The following is a 21500-nucleotide window of genomic DNA, read 5'->3' as shown; positions in this document are numbered from 1 at the left end:
TTATCCTATTTTTAAGCAATTGGCCTAATTACTACTGAGTATCTTGGTTGACAGAAAATGATTTCTGGGGGCCAGCATTGTGGTGTAGTGGGTAAGCCACCACCTGCGGTGCCAGCATCCCATATGAGCACCAGTTTGAGTCCTGGCTGCTCCACTTCTGATCCAGGTCCCTGCTAATGGCCTGGGAAAAGCAGCGGAAGATGGCCCAAGTGTTCTGCTTCTGCCACCCCCATGGGAGACCTGGAAGATGCCCCTGGCTCCTGGTTTCTCCTGACCTAGCCCTAGCCATTGTGGCCATCTAGGGAATGAACCAGTGGATGGAAGGTTTCTCTCTCTCTAAGTCTGGCTTTCAAATAAATAAATATTTGTTTGTTTTTAAAAGCAAATAATTTCTGGATATTCAGGTTGTTGTTGTGGAACATTGAAAGAGTATTTATGGTGGGTACTTTAAATGCTATGAAGACACCCATAACCTACATCTGAAGTGCTTTGCTTTGATACTCAGCAGTGGCTGTTGATTCTAGTTTCTTGCTAATGTGGATCTCAGAAAACAGTGGTGATAGTCCAAATGATTGGTTACCTGCCACACATGTGGGAGATCTGTTTTGAGATCCTGGCTCTTAGCTTCAGGCTTGGGCTAGCCCTGACCATGGCAGGCATTTGGGGGAGTAAACCATAGATAAGAGATACATTTCTTTTTCTGTGTCAAGCAACTAAACAGGAGTGAATTTTTTTTAAAGATTTATTTATTCCTTTGAAAGGCAGAATAACATGGGGGTAGAGGCAGAGAGATAGAGGGAGGGAGAGAAAGGGGTCTTCATCCATGGTTCACTCCCCAAATGGCCGCAACGACCGGAGCTGGGCCAATCCAAAACCAGGAGCCTGGAGCTTCTTCCAGGTCTTCCACGCAGGTGCAGGGGCCCAAAGACTTGGACCATCTTCCAGTGCTTTCCCAGGCCATAACAGAGAGCTGGATTGGAATTGGAACCGGCACCCATATGGACTGCTGGCACTGCAAGCAGTGGCTACTCTGCCACAGCGCTGGCCCCAGGAGTGAATTTTCAAAGAGAAAAGAGTATACCTAAAATATAGAACAGAGTACTTGTGTGTTGGTAGTGGGCCTTCATTACATATTTCTCCCATGAAATGATAAGGAAGCCAGATACTTTCCTGTAGTTCTGACCTTTGCATTTCTCTACACATGCACAGCCTCAGGGACCTTTGGGTGAAGATATAAGGTGTTTATGGCAGGCTAGAGCTCACAGGGAGAAACATGTTGTGTATGGCTTATACCTTGCAGGTGTTTCTCAGTGGTGCCTCATTTCTCGAGTTCAAGTCCATCGGGAAGAGTGAGTTAGCACACCATTCGGAGGCAAATACATGATTTTCTGTTAGGGCCACCCAAGGCCCAGGTGCCTGTTCTTTTCTCCTTGGTCATGCAGGACCGTGCTTTTTCTCAGCCCCTTGCTGTGTTGGTAATCTGCCCTTTATATCATTGATCCTCAGATTCTAAGATGGTCATTGATACATAGTGTATACTCAGTGAATAATTTTGGACTATATAACACATTTGATTCTATTGTCAACAGTGTTTCATGAAGCAAGGTGTGTTGGTTTGCTTTGGATTCATTTTGGGTACTGAGCACTGGGGCACTCAAAAAAGATCATTGGATTAGGATTCCAAGTTCTAGGATCCAAATTATTCTCATCACTTCTTTTTTTCCTGTGACCTTGCATCTGTGCTTACTTTTTCATTTTCTCAATGAGCTAAAAACTCACAGGGTTTGTGTGTGTGTGTGTGAATGTCATATAATTTGAAAATACTTTGGGAAGCATAATCATAACCAACATTTAATATAAACTATATTCCCTGGAGCTTTTGTTGCACTTCAAAAATAGAGAAATTTTTTGATATGGCTTGGAATCAAAAAGTCTTTTTTGTCCATAAAACTAAATCTATCAACTCTGTTATGAGTGTGGCTATAAAATGCCCAGGACCCTAATGGTTGTGCCAGTATGCTACATTCCATGCTGTTGGTTGTTGCCTAGAGGAAGAATTTCCTTTTATCTATCAGAGACAGTGCTTCTGGTTCTTTTTCTTCCTTCTTTCCTTCCTTCCTTCTTTCCTTCCTTCCTTCCTTCCTTCCTTTTTTTTTTTTTCTTTTTTAAGATTTATTTATTTACTTGAAAGTCACGGTTACACAGGGAGAGAAGGGAAGGGAGAGAGAGAGAGGTTTTCCATCTGCTCATTCACTTCCCAACTGGCCGCAACAACTAGAGCTGCGCCGATCCAAAGCCAAGAGCCAGGAGCTTCTTCTGGGTCTCCCATGTTGGGGCACCGGCCCAAGGACTTGGGCCATCTTCTACTGCTTTCCCAGGCCGCAGCAGAGAACTGGAACGGAAGAGGAGCAGCCAGGACTTGAATCAATACCCATATGAGATGCTGGCACTGCAGGTGGCGGCTTTACCTGCTTTGCCACAGCGCTGGGCCCCTCTGATTATTTCTTTATCATATTTCCAAAATTGTGAGTATCTCAAAATGGTTCAAAAAGTTTCCCTGCATATTTTTTTCTTACATACATATTTGCTGCTTAAAAAGGAAATAGGATGAAGCCCTATTGTTCTCAGAATGAAGTCTGTAGATCTCTCTTCAGAATATTATTTTCTCTCCTGGTGGGCTGCTGAGTCTGGCACCTATGAGGCTCTATCGGAACAGTTTCAGAAGTGTGAACCATAGCTGGTTTCCATTTTTTCAGCATCTTTCCTTAAATACTTTGAGCAAAATTGCAGAGAATTAGCCTGCAGATAGGAGGAAATCATGTGTAACTTGCCAAAATGGAAAATGTTCCTTATTCTCCAGGCTTTCGAAGGAAGTAGAGAAAGGAAGTTGAAATCCCTCATTGAGTGTCCCTTAGTGAGTAACAAAGTTTAAGGTACTTGAGAAGAGATTTTGATGATTGTTTTATTCATTGCGAATAGAAGTTTCAGATGAATTAATTTTTCCTTAAGAATCTAAAATCTTGGGACTGGTGCTGTGGTGTAGCAGGTAAAGCCGCTGCCTGCAGTGCAGGCATCCCATATGGGTGCTGATTCAAGTCCCGGCTGCTCTGCTTCCAATCCAGCTCTCTGCTATGGCCTGGGAAAGCAGTGGAAGGTGGCCCAAGTCCTTGGGTGCCTGTACCCATATGGGAGACCTGGAAGAAGCTCCTAGCTCCTGGCTTCAGATTGGTGCGGCTCTGGCCGGTGTAGCCAATTGGGGAGTGAACCAGCCGGTGGAAGACCTCTCTCTCTGTCTTTCCTTCTTTCTGTGTAACTCTGACTTTCAAATAAATAAATAAATCTTAAAAAAAAAATCTAACATCTGTTTTCTGCCATCTAGAGCTGGTTGTTGATAATTTGTAGAGCAGTGCGCTTTGTTTCTCAGCAGTTGGGGGGAACCTTGGGAGCAGTCAGGTGGATGAGGAGGATGATTCTTGAGTTACGATGTCCTTTCTTCTTCTGTAGACCCGAGAGGACTTCACAAAGTTCATGGAAAATGCATGTTATGAAAAACTATGCATGGATTTCAAGATTTGTTCGCATCAAAATAAACATCGTTTAATTTCATTTTTTCCACAAACTTTTTGAAGTCCCCTCATGCAGCCTGTGGACACAGGAGATTAACCAGATCTGGTGAGCTCTGAGCTAGGGGCTGGGAGTTTGGAAATAGTGGGTAAGAACTGGGGGAATTCAAGAAGTGGGAAGGAGAAGTAGCTTAAACTTGTTTTGGCAACAGTGCCTTAAAAATTAATGGGTTAATCGGTAGTTCATTAGTTTATCCCTTCTTTCAGCAAACTAGGCAGAATGTAAGATTTCAGGAAGCAAGAAGTTATAAAGAATAACAAACAATATGCAGTGAGTTTCGGACTTACTCCTAATGGTAGAGCTAGAAACATGTCATGGGATTCCAAATCCCATTAAGTTGGCATGTACCAGTGCCATCTTACTAGTTAAAATGATCAGTTTAAGTTCATAATTGCTCATAAAGATAAGATTAAATGTAAAAGGGATCACATAAACAAGATCAGTATCTAATAATAATAACTGATAGAATTAAAAGGAGAGAACGATCCAACATGGCAAGAGGGATACATAGCAGACTCATAGAATGGCAGATGTTCTAAACAGCACTCAGGCCTCAGAGTCAGCCCTTAATGTATTTGGATCTGCCTAAAAAGCCCATGAGAGTTTCTCAGGCACAGAAAACCAAGACACTGTGGCAAAAAAATGACATAAATGAAAGATCTCTGTGATTGAGATCCCAGTGGAAAGGCCATCAAAGAAGGAGGTACCTTTCTCTGAAGGGAGGAGAGAATTTCCACTTTGACTATGACCTTGTCTAAATAAGGTCGGAGTTTGTGAACTCAAGAGGCTTCCATAGCTTTGGCAGCTCATGACAGGAGCCTGGGTGATTACTGACATCATAAATAAGAGTGTCAATTGTTAAATCAACAACGGGAGTCACTGTGTACTTACTCCCCATTTAGGATCTCTGTCCTTAATGTGTTATACTATGCAAATTAATGGTAAATCTAGTGTTCAAACAGTACTCTATACTTTGTATGTCTGTGTGGGTGCAAACTGTTGAAATCTTTACTTAGTATGTACTAAGTTGATCTTCTGTATATAAAGATAATTAAAAATGAATCTTAAGAATGGGATGGGAGAGAGGAAGTAGGAGTTGGGATGGTTGCAGGTGGGAGGGAGGTTATGGGGGGCAACTGCTATAATCCAAAAGTACTTTCAAAATTTATATTTATTAAATAAAAGTTTAAAAAAATATGCAGTGAGTGTGCACATCCAGATCTAGATTATCTGAGAGGTTTAATCATCTCCTCTAGTTGGAAAGTAACTGCTGCTGACCTTTTCCAGAGCAGATTTCAAACTCAGGTGGCCATGGGGCCTGACTTCCCATCACATGTCAAAATCCTTCCTTTTTTCTATGTACCAGTTCTCTTAACAAGCATTACTTGCTGCTCAGATTCAAGAGCTTTCAGTATTAAACATGAACCCATTCATACAGTATATTAATATGAGTTCATGTGGCTTCCCCATGGCCTGACAAATTGTGCATTTTGCATTTGCACAGCTCCCAATGCAGAGTGGTGGTTAAGAGAGAGCTGCCAGTGGAGTGCAGGTGCCACAGGTTAGGCTGCTGTCTTGAGAACAGGGTAAGGGAGGAAATAACAGCAAAGTCCCTCCTTTGAGTTTTGCAGGGTGTTAATCATTTAAGTGTTTTGTCATATTTTACCTCTTGAAAGTGAGGATGAGAGTTTTTAAAGCAATGTAGCACATTTTTGGACTGGTAGTAGATTTTGTGTGTGTGTGTGTTCCTTGACTGTCAGAATACCCATAGGTGATAGTTACTGATTTGAAATATAAGTGTATATCCTCTCCTTACAGCTGTTTTTCATTTTAGTTAACTAAGATGTGGTAGTCTAGAATTTGGTGGCTATATGAGGGCATGTCAAAAAGTTCATGGCAGATGTAATTGAATGATAAGTTTGTTTTGGTGCAAAAAATGTTGAAATCCATGCATATGAGACCCAGTGCTTCCAGCTCTGGCACAGAAATGGTGCTATCTATATGTGAGTTATTTTTGCAATTTCTCCCAATTGCCTCTATGCTTAAAAAGTCACTGTTGCCCATTTCCTTTCTGTGTTGTTCTTACTGTATAGAGCAAATTGCCGAACTATGAGGGAACTTTTTATTTCTTATTAATTTTTACTAAGTGTGCCCATAATTTGTGTTAAATAGCTGCTGTTGTACTATGGGAATGATTTCAGTTTTTCTGAGTAATTTTGTTTGCCTATATTGTTATTACTAATGTATCTTTGAGAGTAGATGCTGCTGGTCATTTAACAAAATAACATGGAACTGTTTCTGTATCCATTGAAAGGTGCGGGGAAGGACAGTCCAGGGTGTGTGCATACTCAACACTTTGCAGGGGCACTGCTGCATGTAGAAAGTTTCCCATCTTAATCTGCACATGCGTATTTGGCTAACATATAGATATATAAGTTTTCAGGTATTTACATGTGCAGATGTGGTGTTAGCAGAATATCATGATGTGGGAAGGATTCGTGAATCTCTTCCAGAATCACCTGGAAAAGAAAGCACCATGTATCTACAGCGGACCTGTGGATGCTGGGTGGCAGTGAGTGGATCGTTGACACCACCCATACTCAACACCATGCATGTCACCTAAGTGCAAATTTAAGAACAAACCTCGTTCACTTCACTAGCAGAAGTTAGGGAAAACATCCTGTCGCTCCCCGTCTTCGTGGAGGAACGACACAGGACCCTGCGCTGTTCTTTTGTCTGCTCGGCCCTCCCCGGGTTTGCTGCTGGTTCTTCCCGGGTTGGCTACCGTCCCTTCCACCTCCATGGAAGGGCGGTTCCCCCTGCCACATTCCCCACTTCCGCAGGGGAGCGGCACACCGCCTGCCGGCTCTCTCGGGGGCTGCACAGGTGTTCCTCAGGTGTTCCCCTTAGATGTTCCTGGTGCATGTTGTCTCTCTCCTCCTCTATAGTCCTCTTCCACCAATCCCAACTCTGCTACCCACACACCGAGTACGCTGCTCTCCTCCCATCAGGAGCAGGTCCTGCTGTTTATTGGTTGAACTGGAGGCAGCTGTGTAGAAGCTGTTTCTCCCTTCTCAGCGCCATATTGTGGGAGAGCAGATGCATAGAATAAGTCTTAATTCCAGTAACTTAGTCTAGTCCGAGTTGCTCCCCACACATCCAAACGCAGAGCAACCTGGCTTTGGAAGAACTTGTAAATCAAAACACCGCAATAGGCTGTCTTAGTCAGCTCAGGCTGTTACAGAGAAATGCTGCAGACTGGGTGCTGAAACAGCCGACATTTATTTTTGCTCTTCTGGTGACTGGAAGTTTAAGGTCAAGGCCGATTCAGGATTCAGTTCCTGAGGAGGGTTTCCTTTCTGGTCTGCAGGTGGCTGTCTCCTCGCTATGTCCTCGCATGGCCTTCATCGATTTCTCTCTCTTTCACTCTCTTCTTAAAAGCCACCAGCCCCATTATGGGAGAAACCCATCATCATGACCTAATTACTTAAGAATTTATTTTACACCTCTTATACTTCGCAGCATGTTTTAAACACTGACATATAACTCCGTAATAAGATAAAGTAGACCAAGTTTATCTTACTAGAAACAAGATACACCACTTGGTCTTCAAATGTTATTGTACTTTAAACTTTCATAATTTGACAAAGCATTCATGAAATTATCTGCAGAATAGATTTAACAGGCCAATAGCATCTTTAAGCAGATGAGACTGTCCTAAATGTTTTTTTAGGTTTGAGTTTTACAAACTTGACTGACTTTAGCAATAATACTGCAGCTGGAGGGTACTGTGTCTTTTCCAGGCTGCAACAGTGTGGTAGAACTTGTGGCCCTTTCCAAAGCCAAGACGCTTGTGGCCTGCAGATGTCAGCCCACACTTCTCCTTGTGTTTGTGGACCAATTTGGTGATCCCCTGGGTGTCAGGATTTCTTCTGATTGCTTTATGGAATGGATCAATGAGGATAATCTCAAAGGATTTATATGTGGAGTCTTCACAAATCCAGTAAAAATTCAGGACTCTCAGCTCCACGTTGGCACCCAGCTCATTCCTTGGCAACAGATTAAAGGCTTCATGCAAACTTCAGCTGCTTAACACCGTGATGGACAGGCTTGCTGTAGTGTTGCACCCTTAGGAACTGAGTGCTTGTGGCCACCATGGTGCATACGGATCCTATGTATGACATAACCTTGCTTGGCCTTGTTGGGCCGGGTCAGGTGGGGCACCCTGTGCTGCATGGAGAGCTGGTGGTGCTGCCAGCTGGGGATTCTCGGGAGAAAGACCATCACATCTGACAGCTTCTTTCTCCACATCTCCTGGATGTACTTATATCCATCCATCCTGGCTTGCCTGATGCATGCTGGCAGATGGAAAGGAAATAACCTAATTACTTTTGAAAGACCACCACATCTAATCGGGGATTGGAGACTCATCATGTGATTTGAGTGGGTTAGGGGACATAAACATTCAGTTTGTAATGGAGACCACAAGCCAAAAGCTAGAGGATTCTCAATACCAAGCAAGGCCAAACTCTCTTCCAGCACCAAGCAGAGAAAGGTCTGCACAGTCCATGTTTTATCTCCTCACCCTCTCTGCCCCTCTGGTTTATCAGGGTGCAGCCACTTTGACTTGTGTTTCTCCTAATCATTGTGCTAAAGATGTTTTTCTCCTAAAAATTAGCCCATTCTTTATAATGTGTATGAGGAATAGAAATCATCTCATTTATTTAATGATCTAAAAGGTTGTTTTTGTCTCCTTCTATTAGAGTGTAACCCCTTTGAGAGTTTGTCATTAAAATTATTTAAATTGGATCATACAGTGATATAGTTCCATCAGGAACTCATGAGCTTTAATGCTTGCTTGGCTTCTGGTAGTTGTGAAGGATACATTGTTAATAGATGATCATCATTGAATCACAGCATGGATATGTGTTGAGGGGAGAAGACAAGATACAAGACAGGTAATTTATCACTGATGTGTAGGAGAGCGCAGTTTGGTGACTGGTTACCGAGAGCTGCATGTGGCTCCATGTGCAGCTCAAATAGAATGCGTTTGCCTGTTGAGTCAGCTGTCATGTATTTCCTGGAATTCTCAAGTGCAGCAGGTTGTTTCTCAAGGGCAGATTATCTCATACTAATTGGAATACAAATATGCCAGAATGATATTAAACATACTCTTAGAACCAAAAAATAGAGTGACATCATGTCTGTGTATTTCAAAGAAAAGTAGTGAACTATGAAGCTCAATGAAATACTGATTTGGATGGAAACTCTGAGGTATATCTTTTATGGCTGCCTCTTAAGAGAAAGTATAAATGAATAATGGTGAAATTGGGAATAAAGCACATAGAATTATGAAAAGTAGACTCATGTTCTGAATGTGAATTAATATTGCATTTCCCATTATATTTAAATTGAAGACATTCTATGATTTGGAATATTGCTATTGAAAAAAATAATTTATTTTAAATTATCAAAGTTAGTCAAGTGCTTATTCTGACATAAGATCTTGAATGGTATGTTGAAAACATTGTCACATCTTTTGTAAAGAATAAAAATATGTTTAGGATATATAGTATAATTTTTAACTGGCACATAATAAATTATGAAAACCTAATTTATGTGTTTCATGAGTGGTCTTTTAGTAATTTCATGGTTACCTTTATTCTGTTTCCTATAATGAATATCTATAACTCACAGTTAATGTAAAATTTAGTATTTGCTCTTGCATGAATTGCACTATAACAAAATCCTGTTTACTTACATTATTTCTTTAGTGAATTGTCTTTGCAATATTAAAATCTACACATGGAAAAAGTTTGAAGCATCAAAGATGTCAGTAGATTTGGGTGGTTCTTCATGCCTAACTACAGCATTTTAAGGTGGCTCCCATTTATTGTGTGAACTGGCTATCTATTGAAAGAAACAACACATTTGATTAAATTTTTCTGCCTCGGAGCACAGTATTGGGTATGTTTTTCTTTTGAATCTGCTCATGATATGTTAACATCTTTGACTCAATGGAGTCTTGGGGAGCAGTTTGGGGTTTGAGGCTGCAAATGTGTCCTCTGTGAACATGCTTGGAAGCTGTCATGAGCCTGGGTGGGAAGCCTTACTCAGGTCCTTCTACCCCTTCAGCTGTGCCATTGGCATTCTGCATCTGATCCAGTTATTTCAGCTGTTGTCTTAGTTAGAGAGGGGAAAGGACCTTGTCTGTTTACCAAGAGTAGTCTGTGCTTTTTTGAAAAGGTTTTGTCACTCTGGGATTTTGAAAGATGCCTCCAGGCACACATGGTTAAGTTGCTGCTCATAGTTTTAGATAAGACCAATTAGATAAGACTGTGAAATTCTTGACATGCAACCATCTTCGAACTATAAAATGACAATTTCAGCCTCATTCTTTACATGCTGCTTTAATCGAAGACCTGTGTAGTAACTGAAAAATGATAGTTATGCTTCCTCCTTTCCCCTAACATTCTCGATTGGATGATTTACCAACTATTAGAATCCTCTTTGTTTTCAAGTATGAGGAAGATGTACCAGCTCTTAGGTCATGGGGGAAACTGTCCATTGGATTAAAGTTGGCATGACTAGACAGATTTAGCTTGAATCATTGAGAACTTCAAGAATTCTGGGTGGATGTGTTCAGCACTAGCGAGTCAGAGGCAGGCTGCCACTTTCTGCCATGGGAAATTATTCCTCTTGTCTTAATCACCAGTTCTGTCTTTGCTGTGGTTATTCACCTGGCTCTAAGAGTGTAATTTTTGGCCTCTAAGCTTCAGAGGACTTGATTAAAGGACCACTGTGGTATGATATTATTTTCATGAAACTTTTTTCTAAGCTCCATTTTTTGTTTTTGCATGTTTGCACTTTAAAGTGTCCATATGACTGTTCCAAATGAGGTTAGAAGTCACGTAAGATGGCACTCATGAACTTTTGAATGTTGTCCAAATGCCTGCATCAAGTAGGGTACATTTGTAAAAAGTCAGCTGTCCATATCAGTAGGTTCTACATCTGCAAATTCAAGCAACTGTATATTAAAAATATTCTTTTTTTTTTTTTTAAACAGGCAGAGTGGACAGTGAGAGAGAGAGAGAGAGAGAGAGAGAAAGGTCTTCCTTTTGCTGTTGGTTCACCCTCCAATGGCCGCTGCGGCTGGCGCACCGCACCTATTGGAAGGCAGGAGCCAGGTGCTTCTCCTGGTCTCCCATGGGGTGCAGGGCCCAAGCACTTGGGCCATCCTCCACTGCACTCCCTGGCCATAGTAGAGAGCTGGCCTGGAAGAGGGGCAACCAGGACAGAATCCGGCGCCCCAACCGGGACTAGAACCCGGTGTGCCGGCGCCGCTAGGTGGAGGATTAGCCTATTGAGCCACGGCGCCGGCCTAAAAATATTCTTAAAAAGCTGTGGGCTAGCCAGGTTGTGGTGTAGCAGGTAAAGCTGTGGCCTACAATGCCTGCATCCCACATGGGCTCTAGTTTATGTCCTGGCTGCTTCACTTCTGATGCAGCTCCCTGCTCATGATCTGTCAAAAGCAGCAAAAGATGGCTCAAGTGTTTGGGCCCCTGCCACCCTTGTGGGAGACTCAGAAGAAACTTCAGGCTCCTGGCTTCAGCCTGGCCCAGCTCCAGTGGTTTTGTCAATCTGGGGGGTTGTGGGAGGGTATGACTAGCAGATGGATGCTATCTGTCTGTCTCTCCCTCTCTCTAACTCTTTTAAATATAAATAAATCTTAAGAAAAAACCTGTATCCATTATTTCTTGCAGTTATTCCTGAACAATACAAAATAGTAACTATTTTCATGGATTTTACATTATATTAGGTATTATGAGTAATGCAGAAATGATTTATAGCATATGGGAGAGTATGGGTGGAGTATATACATGTGCTACCACAATTTTTTTTAATTTTAAAGATTTTATTTATTTATTTGAGAGGTAGAGTTAGAGAGAGGGAGAGACAGAGAGAAAAGTCTTCCATCCACTGATTGACAACCAAAATGGCCGCAACAGCTGGAGCTGGGCCGATCCAAAGCCAGGAGCTAGGAGCTCCTTCCAGGTCTCCCATGTGGGTGTAGGGTCCCAAGCACTTGGACCATCTTTTGCTTTTCCAGGCCATAGATGAAAGCTGAATCAGAAGAAGAGCAGCCAGGACTTGAACCAGCACCTGTATGGGATGCTGGCACTGCAGGTAGAGACAACCTACTGCACCATAGTGCTAGCCCCACTACCACCATATTTTGTAGGGAATTTGTGCATCCACAGATTTTTGGTGTCTGGGGGAATCCTGGAATCAATGCCTTAAAGATGCTGAGGGATGCTTGCACTGACTTGAGTGTATTGAATATAATGTAGTATCCAAGAATATGCATAAGCAATTCATAAAAACCACTTGTTACAAAAATCAAGTTTATACCTTCGATGTGCTGAAAATGGTATTGCACCCATGGCTTTCTCCCCAGAGCACATAACCTCTGTCTAGTCATGTGGAAAACATTCAACAGAATACCTGACCAGTGCTGCTCAGAACCATCAAGGTCATCAAAAACAAGGACAGTCTGAGAAACTGTCAGAACTGCGAGGAGCCCAGAGAGACATGAAGACTGTAATGGGCTGTCCTGGACAGGGTTCTTGGACAGTTAAGAGGACCTTAGGGGAACGTTAAGAACATCTGAATCAAGCAAATATGGACTGCATGCATAATAATGTGTCAGTCCTGCTTCATTAATTGTAATGCATGTACAATACCAATGTGAGATGTTTGTAACAAAGGAAAGTGGGTCCCAAAAGCTAAAGGGTATTTCTTTTTGAATGTAAATTTGACAGTAGAATTTTTTTAAATGCCTCTGGAAGTTTTCAAGGACCTCCGTGAAAAAAAGGATATTTTTGTTTGACTTTCATAAGTTTGGATTATGTCCACATATTTCATAATTTTTATTCAAATTGATTATTTAGTAAATAGAAAAGCATCATTTTTTCCTCTGTGTCACGGCTTTATGAATAAAATGAGAGGAAAGAAAAGAAATAAATAAAATAAGACAGGAAAAATGTTGCATCTTGTTTGATGGCTTGAAAGAAGAAATAGATAATTCAGGATTTTCAGAATTTCTCAGTTAAGATATTTATAGTATGTTTTTGCAGAGGCAAAGGACATTTTTACCATTAGTTTTGAAATTATTTTAACAAATGAGTGAAAATGTTTTTTTCTTTCTTTGATTTACAAACCAAAAAGTATAATTAGCATTTATTTCATGAATCATCTTACTGGTCTCTGAAGACAACCTCCTAATGGCTGCCCACCAGCCCTTTTGCACAATGCATGCATCCCCTAGGATGTTTGCATTGTTATTATGTTTTCCAGATTTAGCAAATACTGGATGCTTCCTTTAATTTCCATTTCAGATAAACAATATTTTTTTCAATATAGGTGGATACCAAATAGTATATGGGTCACATATATCCTAAAGAATTGTTTTTTCAAAATCTAAATTCAACTTGACATACCAGTACAGAATATCTTGGACACAAAGTGGCCTGCAATTCTTCCTTTCCATGCTACCACTACTAATAATGGTAGTGATAATGGGTATAGTAATTATCTAGCCTTTATGGCAGTTACAAACCTGTGACAGGAGGTGTTTCTGGTTTATTAATTCTCACCATCACTATGTTAAGTTCTTTTTTTTTTTTTTGTACTAAGCCTCCCACATATTTTAAACTTAGTCCCATTATAAATGATTATAGAACTTTGATTTTCCATTTAATATTGAGTATTTCATTTTTTTAAAAAATATTTATTTGAAAGGCAGTGTGTGTGTGTGTGAGAGAGAGAGAGAGAGAGAGAGAGAGAGAGAGAGAGAGAGAAATCTTCCATCTGCTAGTTCACTCTCCAAATGGCAGCAGTGGCCAGAACTGGACCAGTCCAAATCCAGGGACCAGTTGCTTTATCCAGGTCTCCCATCTGGTACAGAAGCCCAAGCACTTGGACATTTTGTATCCCTTGGCAAATTAGCAGGCAGCTGGATCGAAAGTGGAGCAGCCAGGAATTGAACCAACTCTGCCACAAGGCTGACCCCAGAATCCTTGATTAGGTTGCCTTTCACTGTAATTGTTTGACAACTTGCTAGACTTTGAAGAGAGAATCTGTTATAATTCTCTGTGTCCCTTATAAAATTGAATACAACGTCATAATATGTTTTGAAATTACATCAGGAGGTTGCATATAGATTGGATAAGCTAGGTTATGCTGCTTTAGCAAATGATTCCCAGTTTTAGCAGCTCAAGAGAATAAAAGCACATTTTCATCCTTGTTTGGTGACAGGTCGAGATGGAAACTTGAAGGATCCTGGTGATATTAGGGGGCAGGCTAATAGATCTTCCTTCTCACTGCAGTCTTCCATGGCCACTGAGGCAGGGAAAAGAATTGACAATTGAGTCATATATCTCTCAACCCCTTTTCTTCTGGCATAGCCAGCTTTGTGGCCATGCCCTACTGCAAGGGGGGAGAGAAGTTTATCCCAGGCATGTGCTCAGAAAGCAAAAGGATCTGAGTATCTGGGAAACCACCTTGAGCACATCACTTAAAGAAAATATTTGTGAAATCTGCAAGAGCTGGGTAGCTTAGATAGATTTTAACATTAGGACTCACGTCTTTATGAGTTCAGGGTTTTCTTTTGTAAAACAAGTCTTGTTTCAGAATTCTTGCCCTTAAAGTAGAAGCTGAGATTTTTGTATAAAAGAAAAAGGCAATGGATGCTAAAGCCTCATCACTGACACAGATTAGGATGTGAATCATGGCTGGGAAATAAGTATTAGGACAGTGTGCTCAAATAAAATGGTAGCAGGTTGCAAAGCCATCTTGTTGTTTTCTGGAGATGATATTCCCAAATGTTAGGAGAAGGCAGTTCACACTTTCCATACCTATAGATACACACACAAACACATCCATAAACCCATACATAAAAACAGTGTGTGTATAGATAGAGATCTTGAATAAACCTGAAGACCCGATTTTTCCTTATGTTTTATTTTGGTTGAAGCACAGACAGTGGTCGATATTCAGTGCCCCACTTTCCCACCTCATTGTGTCTTCTCTCTGCCCTGTCACTCCCTGCCCATCCTCTTCTCATGGCCTTGTCCAGCCCAGGACTTCAGGAGTTGGGGCTGCTGCAGTCATTGCATACCTGTCCTTGCTCCACTTGGTATCTGCCTCACCCCCTCCTCCTGCGGGCACCATCTCCATGACAACCGTGGGCTGCTCTGCAGGCAGCTCTGCCTTGTGGGGCAGCTGGAGCTGGCAGAGGCAATCAAAGAGCGAGGAGGCCTTGAAGAGCCTTGGAAAAGGCTTCCAGCATAATTGCAGAGACAGAAATGAAAAATGCTATTAATTTGAGACATCCAGGCTAGCAGTGAAACCCCCAGGAGGCCACATCTCTCTTTTGCACCTTGCAAACCATGGTCGGTGTGCAAACCATTGTCTGTGTGCAGCCTTCTCTGCTTTTCTCTGTGGAAACATGGAGTGGGCAGGGTGGAGGCTGGGCAAGAGCCAGTCTCAGCACTGGGAGACTGCTAGCAGGCACGAAGATGCAGAGGCTCTTATGAGATGGTAATTGGAAAAGGTGTAGGGGCGAAATTCTATGGCTAGTGGATTTTACCCTGCAAACTTCAGCTCAGGATGCTGGAAATAACTTGTAGTGCCTTCTGCAATGGCATGAGCTTCGGAGGAGGTTTCTGATTCAGTTGTACTGAGTTTGAGGTCTGGGTTACAGAACACTGCCAAACATTTGCTTCTCCTGTTTTCTCTAAGCATTGATCTTTCCTGAGGATGTGAAGTACAGGAAAGTACAACTGCAGTTTGTTTCTTGGGCTCCTCCAAACTCTGCCTTGCTTGGGCCTGACCTCTTCTCCAGGGAGCTCATTCTGGAGACGAGCAAGCAAACTTTTACAAGAAATAACACAGATTGGTGAGGAGAGAGCAAGGAAGAGAAAGAAGAAATTCCTTAGGGATCAGAACCAAGGAAAAGGTGCAATAGTTTTGAGAGACATTTTTATACACATTGTATGTAAAGTTGTTATTTTACATTTGTTAATACATATTGCTGTAGTTTACCAAGTGTAAAATGAAAAAAAAAATCAGAAAAATATAATTGCAAGTTTGGAAACATCTCTGTTTCTTTGTGTGTATCTTTGCATGGACACTGATATTCTGTATTGCACTTTGAAAAGAAGAAAGCTTGCATTCAAGATCATTGTCGGGGGCGGAGCCAAGATGGCGGAATAGTGAGGGCGCGCACCGATAGTCCGGGAAAATTTAGTTTAATACAAGGGGAGTTACGGTAGCCGCAGAAAAAAGAACCAGGAAAAAATTGCACGGGAATCGTGAATCGGAGGACCTACTGGGAGAACAAGGTCGCCCACCGCGCGGAAGCCAAGTCGCGGGACGGAGCCGCAGAAGCCCCAGTGCTCCAAGGGGAGTGCATGCCACACAGACAACAGCAGGGAGACTTGGGACGCTCCACACATCGGCGCTGGAAGGGGAGGTGAGCTCAATAACCCGAGACATTGATGGGGAAACGGGGGTCAGAATCTAGAGGGGGGCCGGAAAGTGCAGCAAACTCACTACCGTAAAGAAGGAAAAAAAAAAGGCTTCGGGGTTTCTCTTCCCCCTAACCTTGCAAAGGTTACAAGGCTGGAAGGCTAGAATTCCCAAGAGACAAAGAGCAGGCCTGCGCTCGTGATTTACATATCAATGGGGGAGAGCTAAGGAACTGAGTCACTACAATTCAGTAGCCTAGGCAACCCAGTGGGAGTCCAGAGGAGCCAAAGACTGGAAGCTAAATACCATCAATTCTGCACAGCCAGTGCCCTGCGGTGTTACTTACCCCCTGAATAAATAAAATAAATAAATAAATAAAAAGAGAGAGATTTACCACGCATAACCTGAGGGTGTCACCTTTGCACACCCTTAACCTGGAAGAACCAGGCAGAGCTCTCAGGCCGCACCCATCTCAAGCCTCCAAGGCTCCTCCAACAGCAGGCAGTCCACTTAACACGGACACAGTATAAATAAAAAAAAAAAAAAAAAAGAAAGAAAAGAAAAAAAAAAAACGCACAGTGACGCAAGAAGAATTAACTATGCCGAGTAACAAACACAGAAATAGAGGGAGCAAGATCAACGATGACACTATGATGCCTCCAAATAAGCAAAACACCCCAAGCCAAGAGTATGAAGATGATGAGATAGAAGAAATGCAAGATACGGATTTCAAAAAATTTATGATAAGAACATTTAGAAGTTTTCAAAAGCAAATCCTTGAACTACAGAAATCCTTAATGGACAAGATTGAAAATCTCTCTCGTGAAAACGAAATTTTAAGGAAGAGTCAAAATGAAACTCAGAAACTAGTAGAACAGGAAAGTGTTATAGTGAAGAGAAATCAAAATGAAATGAAGAGCTCAATAGATCAAATGACAAACACATTAGAAAGCCTTAAAAACAGAATGGGTGAAGCAGAAGAGAGAATATCGGACTTAGAAGATAGAGCACAGGAAAACATACAGTCAAACCAAAGAAAAGAAGAGGAAATTAGAAACCTAAAAAATATTGTTGGGAATCTACAGGATACTATCAAAAAAACCAACATTCGAGTTCTAGGAGTTCCTGAAGGCATGGAGAGAGAGAAAGGATTGGAAGGCCTTTTTAGTGAGATACTAGCAGAGAACTTTCCAGGTTTGGAGAAGGACAGAGATATCCTAGTACAGGAAGCTCATAGAACCCCCAATAAACATGACCAAAAGAGATCCTCACCACGACACGTGGTAATTAAACTTACCACAGTGAAACATAAAGAAAAGATCCTAAAATGTGCAAGAGAGAAACGTCAGATTACTCTCAGAGGATCTCCAATCAGACTCACAGCTGACTTCTCATCAGAAACCCTACAAGCTAGGAGGGAATGGCGAGACATAGCACAGGTGCTAAGAGAGAAAAATTGCCAGCCCAGAATATTATATCCTGCCAAGCTCTCATTTGTGAATGAAGGTGAAATAAAGACCTTTCATAGCAAACAGAAATTGAAAGACTTTGTGGCCACTCGTCCGGCCCTGCAAAAGATACTTAAAGATGTGCTACACTCAGAAACACAGAAACACGGCCATCAATATGAAAGAAGGGAAGGGAAGAACACCTACCAGTAAAAGAGCATGGGAAGCTCAAAGCATATACTAGAAAATATTTCCGGGAAAATGGCAGGGCAAAGTCACTACGTATCAATAGTCACATTGAACATTAATGGTCTGAATTCTTCAGTTAAAAGACACCGTTTAGCTGACTGGCTCACAGAACACAACCCAACTATTTGTTGCCTACAAGAAACACATCTCTCTAACAAAGAGGCATGCAGACTGAAAGTGAAAGGTTGGAAAAAGATATTCCATGCCAACAGAAACCAAAAAAAAGCAGGTGTAGCCATATTAATATCAGACAAAATAAACTTTAATACAAAAACTGTTAAGAGAGACAAAGAGGGACACTATATAATGATTAAGGGTTCAATTCAACAGGAAGATGTAACTATTATAAATGTATATGCACCTAATTACAGGGCACCGGTCTATTTAAAAGATATGTTAAGGGACTTAAAGGGAGATTTAGATTCCAATACAATAGTACTGGGGGACTTCAATACTCCACTCTCAGAAATAGACAGATCATCCGGACAGAAGATCAACAAGGAAACAGCAGATTTAAATGACACTATAGCCCAAATGGATCTAACAGATATATACAGAACTTTCAACCCTACATCTACAGACTTCACATTCTTCTCAGCAGCGCATGGAACCTTCTCTAGGATTGACCACATACTAGGCCATAAAGCAAGTCTCAGCAAATTTAAAAGAATTAGAATCATACCATGCAGCTTCTCAGACCACAGCGGGATGAAGCTGGAAATTAGCAACTCAGGAAACCCCAGAAAGTATGCAAACACATGGAGACTGAACAACATGCTCCTGAATGAACACTGGGTCATTCAAGAAATCAAAAGAGAAATCAAAAACTTTCTGGAAGTAAATGAAGACAACAACACAACATATCAAAACTTATGGGATACAGCAAAAGCAGTATTGAGAGGCAAATTTATAGCAATAGGTGCCTATACCAAGAAATTGGAAAGGTACCAAATAAATGAGCTTTCAGCGCACCTCAAGGACCTAGAAAAACTGCAGCAAACCAAACCCAAATCTAGTAGGAGAAGAGAAATAATTAAAACCAGAGAAGAAATTAATAGGATTGAATCCAAAAAAACATTACAAAAAATCAGCCAAGCGAGAAGCTGGTTTTTTGAAAAAATAAACAAAATTGACACCCCATTGGCCCAACTAACTAAAAAAAGAAGAGAAAAGACCCAAATCAATAAAATCATAGATGAAAAAGGAAACGTAACAACAGACACCACAGAAATAAAAAGAATCATCAGAAATTACTACAAGGACCTGTACGCCAGCAAACAGGAAAACCTATCAGAAATGGATAGATTCCTGGACACATGCAACCTACCTAAATTGAACCATGAAGACATCGAAAACCTAAATAGACCCATAACTGAAACAGAAATTGAAACAGTAATAAAGGCCCTCCCAACAAAGAAAAGCCCAGGACCAGATGGATTCACTGCTGAATTCTACCAGACATTTAAAGAAGAACTAATCCCATTTCTTCTCAAACTATTCAGAACAATCGAAAAAGAGGGAATCCTCCCAAATTCTTTCTATGAAGCCAGCATCACCTTAATCCCTAAGCCAGAGAAAGATGCAGCACTGAAAGAAAATTACAGACCAATATCCCTGATGAACATAGACGCAAAAATCCTCAATAAAATTCTGGCCAATAGAATACAACAACACATCAGGAAAATCATCCACCCAGACCAAGTAGGATTCATCCCTGGTATGCAGGGATGGTTCAACATTCGCAAATCAATCAATGTGATTCACCACATTAACAGACTGCAGAAGAAAAACCATATGATTATCTCAATTGATGCAGAGAAAGCATTTGATAAAATTCAACACCCTTTCATGATGAAAACTCTAAGCAAATTGGGTATAGAAGGAACATTCCTCAATATAATCAAAGCAATTTATAAAAAACCCACAGCCAGCATCCTATTGAATGGGGAAAAGTTGGAAGCATTTCCACTGAAATCTGGCACCAGGCAGGGATGCCCACTCTCACCACTGCTATTTAACATAGTTCTGGAAGTTTTAGCCAGAGCCATCAGACAAGAAAAAGAAATCAAAGGAATACAAATCAAGAAGGAAGAAGTCAAACTATCCCTCTTTGCAGACGATATGATTCTGTACTTAGAGGATCCAAAGAACTCTACTAAGAGACTATTGGAACTCATAGAGGAGTTTGGCAAAGTGGCAGGATATAAAATCAATGCACAAAAATCAACAGCCTTTGTATACACAAGCAATGCCATGACTGAGAAAGAGCTGCTAAGGTCAATCCCATTCACAATAGCTACAAAAACAATCAAATACCTTGGAATAAACTTAACCAAGGACGTTAAAGATCTCTACGATGAAAATTACAAAACCTTAAAGAAAGAAATAGAAGAGGATACCAAAAAATGGAAAAATCTTCCATGCTCATGGATTGGAAGAATCAACATCATCAAAATGTCCATTCTCCCAAAAGCAATTTATAGATTCAATGCAATCCCAATCAAGATACTAAAGACATTCTTCGCAGATCTAGAAAAAATGATGCTGAAATTCATATGGAGGCACATGAGACCTCGAATAGCTAAAGCAATCTTGTACAACAAAAACAAAGCCGGAGGCATCACAATACCAGACTTCAGGACATACTACAGGGCAGTTGTAATCAAAACAGCATGGTACTGGTACAGAAACAGATGGATAGACCAATGGAACAGAATTGAAACACCAGAAATCAACCCAAACATCTACAGCCAACTTATATTTGATCAAGGATCTAAAACTAATTCCTTGAGCAAGGACAGTCTATTCAATAAATGGTGCTGGGAAAACTGGATTTCCACGTGCAGAATCATGAAGCAAGACCCCTACCTTACACCTTACACAAAAATCCACTCAACGTGGATTAAAGACCTAAATCTTCGTCCTGACACCATTAAGTTATTAGAGAACATTGGAGAAACCCTTCAAGATATTGGCACAGGCAAAGAATTTCTGGAAAAGACCCGGGAGGCACAGACAGTCAAAGCCAAAATCAACTATTGGGATTGCATCAAATTGAGAAGTTTCTGTACTGCAAAAGAAACAGTCAGGAGAGTGAAGAGACAACCGACAGAATGGGAAAAAATATTTGCAAACTATGCAACAGATAAAGGGTTAATAACCAGAATCTACAAAGAGATCAAGAAACTCCACAAAAACAAAACCAACAACCCACTTAAGAGATGGGCCAAGGACTTCAATAGACATTTTTCAAAAGAGGAAATCCAAATGGCCAACAGGCACATGAAAAAATGTTCAAGGTCACTAGCAATCAGGGAAATGCAAATCAAAACCACAATGAGGTTTCACCTCACCCCGGTTAGAATGGCTCACATACAGAAATCTACCAACAACAGATGCTGGCGAGGATGTGGGGAAAAAGGGACACTAACCCACTGTTGGTGGGAATGCAAACTGGTCAAGCCACTATGGAAATCAGTCTGGAGATTCCTCAGAAACCTGAATATAACCCTACCATTCGACCCAGCCATCCCACTCCTTGGAATTTACCCAAAGGAGTTTAAATTGATAAACAAAAAAGCGGTCTGCACCCTAATGTTTATTGCAGCACAATTCACAATAGCCAAGACCTGGAACCAACCTAAATGC

At 41.2% G+C, this 21500-nt stretch overlaps 1 protein-coding gene and 1 pseudogene across 5 annotated transcripts in view; one reads left to right on the top strand and one right to left on the bottom strand.

The window, feature by feature from the left end:
* The window catches only part of CTNND2 (catenin delta 2), a 982006-nt gene that overhangs the window by 10183 nt on the left and 950323 nt on the right, over positions 1 to 21500 (top strand). The window lies entirely within an intron of this gene.
* LOC100340756 (large ribosomal subunit protein eL15-like) lies at positions 7385 to 7962 on the bottom strand (annotated as a pseudogene).

The sequence above is a fragment of the Oryctolagus cuniculus genome, chromosome 14 (genome assembly GCF_964237555.1).
Source record: "Oryctolagus cuniculus chromosome 14, mOryCun1.1, whole genome shotgun sequence".
NCBI classification, from domain to species: Eukaryota; Metazoa; Chordata; class Mammalia; order Lagomorpha; family Leporidae; genus Oryctolagus; species Oryctolagus cuniculus.
Note: the sequence above shows the minus strand (reverse complement) of the source record. Positions and strands in the feature narration are given on the sequence as shown.